This window comes from Schistocerca piceifrons, chromosome 3 (assembly GCF_021461385.2).
Source record: "Schistocerca piceifrons isolate TAMUIC-IGC-003096 chromosome 3, iqSchPice1.1, whole genome shotgun sequence".
NCBI lineage: Eukaryota > Metazoa > Arthropoda > Insecta > Orthoptera > Acrididae > Schistocerca > Schistocerca piceifrons.
The window spans coordinates 650,108,402-650,118,182 of record NC_060140.1 but is presented as its reverse complement, the minus strand read 5'-3'; positions in this window follow the sequence as shown (position 1 = coordinate 650,118,182).

Here is a 9,781-nt window from a genome sequence, read left to right as displayed (position 1 = left end):
TCATTTTCCACGCATTTCAGAGGCTTTGCTCTCTCATCATGCGGTAGTTTCGGCGCTTATCTCAGGTGCATTGCACCTTGGAAACCCACAATGTCGAAATATCTACAGCCCACTGCATCTTCGTTGTGTGCCTCCAGATATTTCCACATCGTTGATTTCCCATGGGAAATGACCTGAGCTAAGCACCGCAAGTCGCGCCTGATGACGGAGCAAAGTCTTCGAAAAGTGCCTTAAATTTTTAAAAGAAAATTGTTACTGAATACGTTGTCTGTTTATTAAATTTTAAATAGAGATTCACGGAACTAGCCTACGAGACATGCGTAGGCGTAACAGGTTAATTTGATATTTAATTACATTTGTTTTGCAGCAGACGAGATGTACGGTATTGTTGGTTAAGACAATAGCGTTGTAGTTTGTGTGCGTCCGGCCGATTGTTGCTTCTGTGCGTAAAAAAACAAGCAGTTATAATTCTGCTGCAGTTCTACGGAGTTGTAGATGGCTATTTGCACGTATCTTATGTCATCCAAATGGATTACGAATAATTCCTTGGCAAAGTTGGTACAATCATTAATGAAAATAGCGTGCTTGCAGATCAGATGTCTGTGAAGCCGACAGTAACAGAGAGAAAGATTCTAAAAATATAATTTCAGTGGATCCTACCGAAACTGCAGTTAAGTATACACATTGCCTGATAAAAAAGTTAAATATGTGGGGATGCTATATTCTTTCACGTGAAGGGCGCTCATTCCCAGACGCAAGGGGGGCAGAGGATGCGGGGGCGACCCCCTGACCCTAGCTCTCAGGGAAGGAAGAAAACATAGCGGTCTAACGAAGTCAGGTTTTTTTTCTTTCTAAAAAATCATTTAAAAGTCGATATTACGCAGGATTTTGACAGGGTCGGAACTGGAATCTTTTTGTGGCTACTTATAAGTCGCCATTCGTCTTCCAAAATAATATTCCATACCTTTCCCCCAACAAACTATCGCATGGTCGTCCTTGTCTCACATCGACGTATTTGTCATTCCTTGTGGCACTTGTCGTAAAGATGTCTGTTATCTTGGCGCAGATTCTGCGTTACGTTAATTTAGCTGGGTCAGCTGCATCCAATATTTCAGAGTAATAGTTGCTCGCTGACACTGCGTTCTGATCTACATCTAGTGACTTGCTGGCGGCGCACGCTTGGCGAGACAAACTAGCACTACAGCACAGACTTGGTATGTGAGCCGGCATTGTCAAACATGCTCGTTAACTGCGCTTTCGTCATAACTTCCCGTGGCGCGGTCTGACGCTTTCCAAGTTACAATGTGAAATGGCTACTATCGCAGGGTGGTGAGCCGTATGTAGCGAAAACAGAGCGTATTTAAAATATTCGAAATGAGCAACAATTTCGGTACAGTTTACGATTCTTGAATAACTGTTCTAAATCGAATCCGTCATTGTCCGCTTCCTAAAAGACACCAGCAAAAGAGAATACATCGTTAGAGCACTGAACATGAGAGAAAAGGGGCAGCATTGTTTAATATAGTACACCAGCAGGTTATGTTATAAACACTCAGAAAACATGATTAGATGTCAATGTAACTTCGTACATATAGACACCATCGGCAGATATGTAAAAGATTACAGCTGCAGTTCTCGTGTCAGGTAGAATAGCCACGGTAGTATGTTAATGTTGCACGTGTTTAGTGTTGTAAGAGCAGATTTCTCATTTGTCTGCAATTAATCCCACCTGGTAAGTATCTCAGACTGATGAGCAATACTCAAAAATCAACCGAACCATAGTTATATAAACGTCTTCCCAAATGGGAGAAATTGATTGCCTTCAGTTTCTTCCAATGCATTCGCCTATAACATCCTTTCCCATATGTGGTTTCTTGTAGTTTTTCGACTTTAAGGCATACTCTTAGATATTTATCATTTGAGACTATTCTCAGTGAATGATTATTAACCGTACAATCAATTAGTAATAAACCTGTGTGCATTTTGTTCAATCCGTGCAAACTATGGCTTCACTGAATGTAGCTGTATCAAATTTCGATCCTGCATTTCGCCACAAATTTCTGCCAGAGCAATTTACCTGTATTCAGCAGTATCATCTGCGCCCTGCCTCGGTGCGCTTCCGACTTTACACGTCAGGTTATTTATTCACATCATGGGCAGCCCTACAAACTTCCGCGTTCAGATTCCCATTATCAGGTCAGTGGTGAATTTCTAGATAGAGTTACTTCTTTTAGGTACTTTGTATAGAGAGTTTTAAAATAGTGCTACGTAATGACATAAGAGCCAGTATAGGTCAAAACTAAAATAAAAGTTCATATAATGATACATCCGAAAACCAATACCTGCTGCGGTGTGGGCCAATCTGCCTTTAAATGTCTCCACAGCGAGAATTCCTATGTATCAGATATACATATTACGCCATTAACAGTTTTAATGCCTATATTAATCCAATTCCTAACGTAAAGGATATTCCAATCACATCCCACTCCAGACTCTCTGCTATGTCCGTCCTACTCCCGCTCCATGTACTCTTGCCCTGCTCCAAGAACCCCTTAGAGCCTACAGAGAATTCGTTTGTAATCGTCACCGCGAAACACTCACACACCGCTGGCATCTGCAACGACATGTTCGTAGTTACATGTCAAACAACGTCGCTACTGGCGTGTGACATGCACTAAACTAAAAGAAACGCCAATAAACTTTAAGAAATATTGGATAGCATTCCATAGACACTCCAGAAAAAAACCCACTCGCACCTATCCCATCCTGCAGAACAATAGCCCACTTTCAGACAACCTCGCGGAAGCCACTCACTTGGCATCCTACCTGGAAGATACATTCATCGTTCTACATGATTACAAATTACATTATACGATGGAACCCTATGTGCATCAACGTGCCAGCACAACTATCCCATCTCTCACACCAAAGTTGCAGTACTTACACAGCACTCACAAAAAGGACTAAACACGCCAATAACAGGTGAAAACTGAAGACATTCACAGTCACTGGCTAAAAAGCGAAACACTACATCCAGTCACTATATAGTTACCTGTCGATATCACAAGAAATGTCCTAGAGCCTACCACGAAACTCTTACCGTCCTTTACAATACTTTCCTCTACACACGTTATTACACAGAGCAAAGAAAAACGTCCAAAATCCTTCTCTTCTTGAAACCTGATAAATTAGCGTTTCAGACCTTATCCTATCGACCTATGAGACTCACGTCAGTTTTCAGTAAAATCTTTTGAGACGATTCTTATCCTACGAATCCATCAGTACCTTTCAACTCACCTACCCATTCCCAACATCCAACGTAACTTTCGTCCCAGCTATTCCATCGACTACCAACTACTTTACCTTACCCAGCTAATTTCCCATCAACTAAAAAACGGAATTCCGCTGCAGTTTTCTCCCTTGATAAAGAGCCTTCGAACACTTGACTGCTCTTCAAGCTACAAACCTATGGTCACCTGGTTAACTATGTCACGTTGTAGCATCCTTCCTTCACCATCATCCTACATTTGCCACAGATAACCACACCTCCTCCCATATCTTTCACTACGATGCTGGTGTGCCTCAGCGCTCTGTCCTTTCAACTCTCATTTATGTCGTATACATGCAGACATTCCCAAACCGCCACTCCGACCTACATGCTGATTTATGCTGACGGCACTACCTACCAGCCTCCCACAACACCGTTAAACTTTCCCATGCCTCCCTCCAAGCCTCCTGAATGCCGTGGTGGAGCGATAATACAGGGAAATTTCAAGCAAATTCACAGAAAAGCCAAGCTACCATCTTGGTCGCACCACTCAGCGTTTCCGTTGTTGAGATTTGCATCTCTCCATCTACAACCAACCCATCCCTCTGACTAACATATTAAAGTATTTAGAACTCACTCTCGGCATAAAAATAATATGGAATGCACATCTTCAAACCAACCGTCATAAAGCCCAAAACAAGCTAAAACTATTAATATCCGCACCTAGGGTCTACATCCTTCTACCATTATCCTCATCTATAAATCCTTCATCTGCCCCCTCCTTACTTAGTCAACGTTGCCTGGACTTTTGCCGCTCCTAAGTTCTACAAGTCCCTTGAAATTTGGGAAAGACATGCACTCTGCCTCACCTTCCGCATCCGCCTACCCTCCCCAACTCATCCACTACGAACACTTTCTTCTCTTCCTAGAGCACCTTCAGATCCGATACACTAATCGCAAAATCCAGATCTAGCATTCAATTTCCCACCAACTAATCACCATTCCAGGTACCCTGCTGCGCCGCAATATCCAAGCGCCTATGTTGCTTATACATCCTCTCCTGCTAGAATTTCAACCAGCTCCCACTCCCTGACAGTGAAATTCGTGCGAGATATGCCCCTCTTTCCATCCTAATCACAACGCTCCACCTCACACCATCCTTCCATTTTCTCTTTCTCCTTCCTCCACCTTGCTGACTTTTAGTCACTGCCTGCTGTTATGCAGGACCCCATAGTCATACTCTTCATCGCACCTCCATCATAACAATTATTTTCATCAAATATTTTCTTCTGGCAATTGTCAGCAGTGGATACATGTTTCAGGAGACTTATGAGAGGTGGCTACAGTAGAACAGTAGTTTATTTAACTTGCTACCGACTTCAGTCAATGACCTTCATCTCGCACGTGAATCAACATTAAAAAATAAAAATTAGAGACATACATCTGGACGACGGAAACGCTGATTGGCGTGACCAAAAATGGTGGCTTGGCTTTTCTGTGGATTTACTTAAAGTTACCACATATTATACTAAACCACTAAGACATTCAATTTTTGGCAGTCTGGGAATCTCTGCAGTGTATAGAACCTAAAGGAGAGGTGAATCAACAGTGGGTTTATGCACATAAGCACAGGGGGAAATACACTCCTGGAAATTGAAATAAGAACACCGTGAATTCATTGTCCCAGGAAGGGGAAACTTTATTGACACATTCCTGGGGTCAGATACATCACATGATCACACTGACAGAACCACAGGCACATAGACACAGGCAACAGAGCATGCACAATGTCGGCACTATTACAGTGTATATCCACCTTTCGCAGCAATGCAGGCTGCTATTCTCCCATGGAGACGATCGTAGAGATGCTGGATGTAGTCCTGTGGAACGGCCTGCCATGCCATTTCCACCTGGCGCCTCAGTGGACCAGCGTTCGTGCTGGACGTGCAGACCGCATGAGACGACGCTTCATTCAGTCCCAAACATGCTCAATGGGGGACAGATCCGGAGATCTTGCTGGCCAAGGTAGTTGACTTACACCTTCTAGAGCACGTTGGGTGGCACGGGATACATGCGGACGTGCATTGTCCTGTTGGAACAGCAAGTTCCCTTGCCGGTCTAGGAATGGTAGAACGATGGGTTCGATGACGGTTTGGATGTACCGTGCACTATTCAGTGTCCCCTCGACGATCACCAGTGGTGTACGGCCAGTGTAGGAGATCGCTCCCCACACCATGATGCCGGGTGTTGGCCCTGTGTGCCTCGGTCGTATGCAGTCCTGATTGTGGCGCTCACCTGCACGGCGCCAAACACGCATACGACCATCATTGCCACCAAGGCAGAAGCGACTCTCATCGCTGAAGACGACACGTCTCCATTCGTCCCTCCATTCACGCCTGTCGCGACACCACTGGAGGCGGGCTGCACGATGTTGGGGCGTGAGCGGAAGACGGCCTAACGGTGTGCGGGACCGTAGCCCAGCTTCATGGAGACGGTTGCGAATGGTCCTCGCCGATACCCCAGGAGCAACAGTGTCCCTAATTTGCTGGGAAGTGGCGGTGCGGTCCCCTACGGCACTGCGTAGGATCCTACGGTCTTGGCGTGCATCCGTGCGTCGCTGCGGTCTGGTCCCAGGTCGATGGGCACGTGCACCTTCCGCCGACCACTGGCGACAACATCGATGTACTGTGGAGACCTTACGCACCACGTGTTGAGCAATTCGGCGGTACGTCCACCCGGCCTCCCGCATGCCCACTATACGCCCTCGCTCAAAGTCCGTCAACTGCACATACGGTTCACGTCCACGCTGTCGCGGCATGCTACCAGTGTTAAAAACTGCGATGGAGCTCCGTATGCCACGGCAAACTGGCTGACACTGACGGCGGCGGTGCACAAATGCTGCGCAGCTAGCGCCATTCGACGGCCAACACCGCGGTTCCTGGTGTGTCCGCTGTGCCGTGCGTGTGATCATTGCTTGTACAGCCCTCTCGCAGTGTCCGGAGCAAGTATGGTGGGTCTGACACACCGGTGTCAATGTGTTCTGTTTTCCATTTCCAGGAGTGTATATGGGAGCATGCGTGGTTGATTGTGACGTATATAGGTCGGTGGCGAAGGAAGGATGCTACAAGGCGGACATAGTTAACTGGTGTGCAAGGGTTTGTAGCTTGAAGATCAGTCCAGTGGTCGAAGACTCTTTGGACATCAAGGGAGAGAAATATGATGAACTTCCGTTTATTTAGTTGATGGGAGAATGGGTGGGTAAAGTAAAGTAGCTGGCCACCGATGGATAGTTGCGACGAAAGCTATATTGGGTGTTGGGAATGGGTAGATGTGTTGCTAGGTGGTTATGGATTCGTTGGGCTGCAAGGGTGATTTATCAAGTTTCAGGAATAGGACGATTTTGGACATTTTCCTCTGTTCTAGGTAATAACGTGTGCAGTTATTGGTATTGTAAGGGATGACAAGGGTTTCGTGGTAGGCTCTGGGACATACCTTGGTATAGGTAATTGTATCATGACCGGATGCAATGTTTTACCTTCTAGTCAGTGGTTGTGTTATGTCTTTAGCTGTTATTGGCGTGTTCAGAACTTTTCGTAGAGAGCTGTGAAAGTATTTGGAGTCTTTTAAGAGAGGTGGGATGGTTGTGCTGATTATTGATACACGTACGGTTGCATCGAGTAATGAAAGTGGGAATTATGTGGGATGGTGAACGTGTCTTCCACGGATGATGCCAAATAGTCGTTATTTAGAATGGGACAGGTGGGAGTGGGGTTGTTTGTGGAGGGTTTATGCAAATCTTTCCAATACTTCTTATAGTTTATAGATGTTTTATTTATTTAAGTGCATATCACTTGCCAGTCTCGTCGTTGTTTGTGCTGTATGTAACTTCAAGCATGTCGCAGCAGCTGTCGGTGACGTGTGAGTGTGCCCCAGTCACGAGTATAAACTAATTCTCCGTAGGCACTATGGGGTTCTTAGAGCAAGGCAAGAGGACTTGGAGAATGAGGAGGACCATCATATTAGAGAGTTTGGAGTGGGATGTGATTGAAAATCGCATCTGAGCTAGTGTGTGGTGGGATGGGAAGTCAGCCTTAGTTTGGATGTCATCAAGATTTCAATAGTTGGAATCATGACTTTCGATTAGAGTATGGATGTTGGCTCAGTACGCAGTCCTGTCAGCATGGGATGGGAATAATCCTGAATTTGTCTGTGTTGGTTATGTTGGGTATGGTTCACAGTATAATATCTGGAAAAGGACAGGTGTATGACAACTCCTTTTTGGATACAGCACTTCTATTGTGGTACACATCAAGAGGTTAGGTGAGACAATAACGTCATCAGAGGGTAGTAACTGTGTCAGCATGGATGTGAATAAGGATTTAGATATCATGGTCATTGAAAATGTTCATAAACTGACACCACTACTGTGAGGTGAGGACGGTTACTATTATGTATGTGGAAAAGATTTGGTCTACATGTGTTAGGAAATCGTAAGGGATGGGATCATTAGGGTGGTTGTAGATAGTGATAGGGGTTAATGCAAGAGATATGTTGAGGATGAGGTGCTCAGTTGAAGGGATGGCCACAGGCTATAGGAGTGGCATTATCAGTGTGATGTAACACGTAAGGAGACATGAGTATAGAGTGAATTGTGTGATGCGGTTGGAGAAAAGTTTCGTTGAGGAGGAGGGCATGGATTTCGTGTTTAGTAGCGTATGGATAAGAAGATGTTTACTGGAATCGGGGGAAGAGATTTTTTGGCATAGAATGTTGTACATCTTATAATGAAAAACTGCTCCAGTTGTTTTTTAGAACTTTGTTAATAAAGAGGCTTTTCATGAAGTGAACAACAGTTACGGAATCAGCATCATACAGACATGGAGAAACTAATGTTTTATTTCTGCTCCACCATTTTCATTGAAATAAGGTGATGTCTGAGGGGTAGTGTCTCTACACGATAAAAGATTAAATGGGCTTGATTTAGGGAAAATGTGACGTAGATATTGAGATAGAAGATGGAGATGGCGAGGGTTATTTGTTGTAATATGTAGGGTCTTTCAAAAGGGTGTATGTTTTTCAGGATTAAAGTTACGAAACGGATTATATCTTCTACGGTGGGTGGAAATGGAAGGAGTTGTTTGTGTGGGGTGATGTAGCAACTGTATGTGCGGACAGAGAGTTCAAGCTTTTGTGAAGAGGGTTTGGATTTGCATTTTTGGGAGTACGTGATGTGATTCTGGCCGCAAGCGTTGCATATTTTAGGTTCGGGCATTGTTTGTAAACGTGGTTTTGCTTGCAGTGAGGACAGGTGGGTGGGTTCTTGAAATTTCTATCAGGTGGTCATTATATTGGAGGCATCGCTGAACTCGTACTAAGAATCAAGGTCCGTTATCACTTTGAATACGTAGTGCCTGGCGTATACTGATTCCTGTTTGCGAGCTGAGTTCACTTTAGATTTCTTCGTTTGCGTGCAAAGTTAATCTTTTTGTTCATTACTTTGAACGTTAGAGGTCGGCATGGAGGCTGGGGTTGTTTTGGTGGAAGACTTGCAAGGGTCGTTATGCGCGCATTTCCTCGGAAAAAGAGGATAATTCGGAGTGAGGATGAACAGGAATGACTATCGTTGGTTTTGATGATGATGGAATCTCTTCTAGGGATGAGTTGCTGGATTTCCATTGCTGATATCCATCGCTGAACGAGAGTGAGCAGTGTCTTTGGAATTAAAATTTTGAGGTCATTTCTGTTGAGTAAAAAGGAAGAGGAATGTGCTTTGTTTTGCGATTCTGGGATGATACTGGGTCCTTTTAGTTTTATCCTGACACTCAGTGGTACTCGGCCTTTTGTTAGTTTTAGTCATAGGTTTAGGTTGGGTGTGAAATGGATGTTGTAGGACGACTGGGAGGAGGGAATGTTTACTTGCTGGTAACGGTGTATGCTTCGTAGCTGGTGTTGTGGCTAGTGGAGTTGGGGCTGCTCCTGGTGATGGTAAAAATGGTTCAAATGGCTCTGGGCACGATGGGACGTAACATATGAGGTCATCAGTCCCCTAGACTTAGAACTACTTAAACCTGGCTAACCTAAGGACATCATACACTTCCATGCCCGAGGCAGGATTCGAACCTGCGACCGTAGTAGCAGCGTGGTTCCGGACTGAAGCGCCTAGAACCGCGCGGCCACAGCGGCCGACCTGGTGATAGTACGGCTGCTGCTGTTGTTGGCAGTGGCGCGACTGGTGCTGTGTTAGCTGGCTGTAATGGTGATGGTGCTGTGTCCTGGGCGGCCGGTGGCACGGTTGGTGGTGCTGGAGTGCTGTCGAAAGGTCCGCACGAACGTCCGACGTTAGTTGCTGCCTATGTTGTTGTCCAGGTAGCAGGCGTCGTCGTTTAGGTTACGGCTGTTGTTGCCACGGCAGCAGTTCCTGGCGAAGTCCTCATTCTGATGGCTTGGTCGCCATAGTACGGTCCCGCGACTGAGGTAGTGTCCGTGAGCGGCAGGAGAAGCTGACCTGTCGGC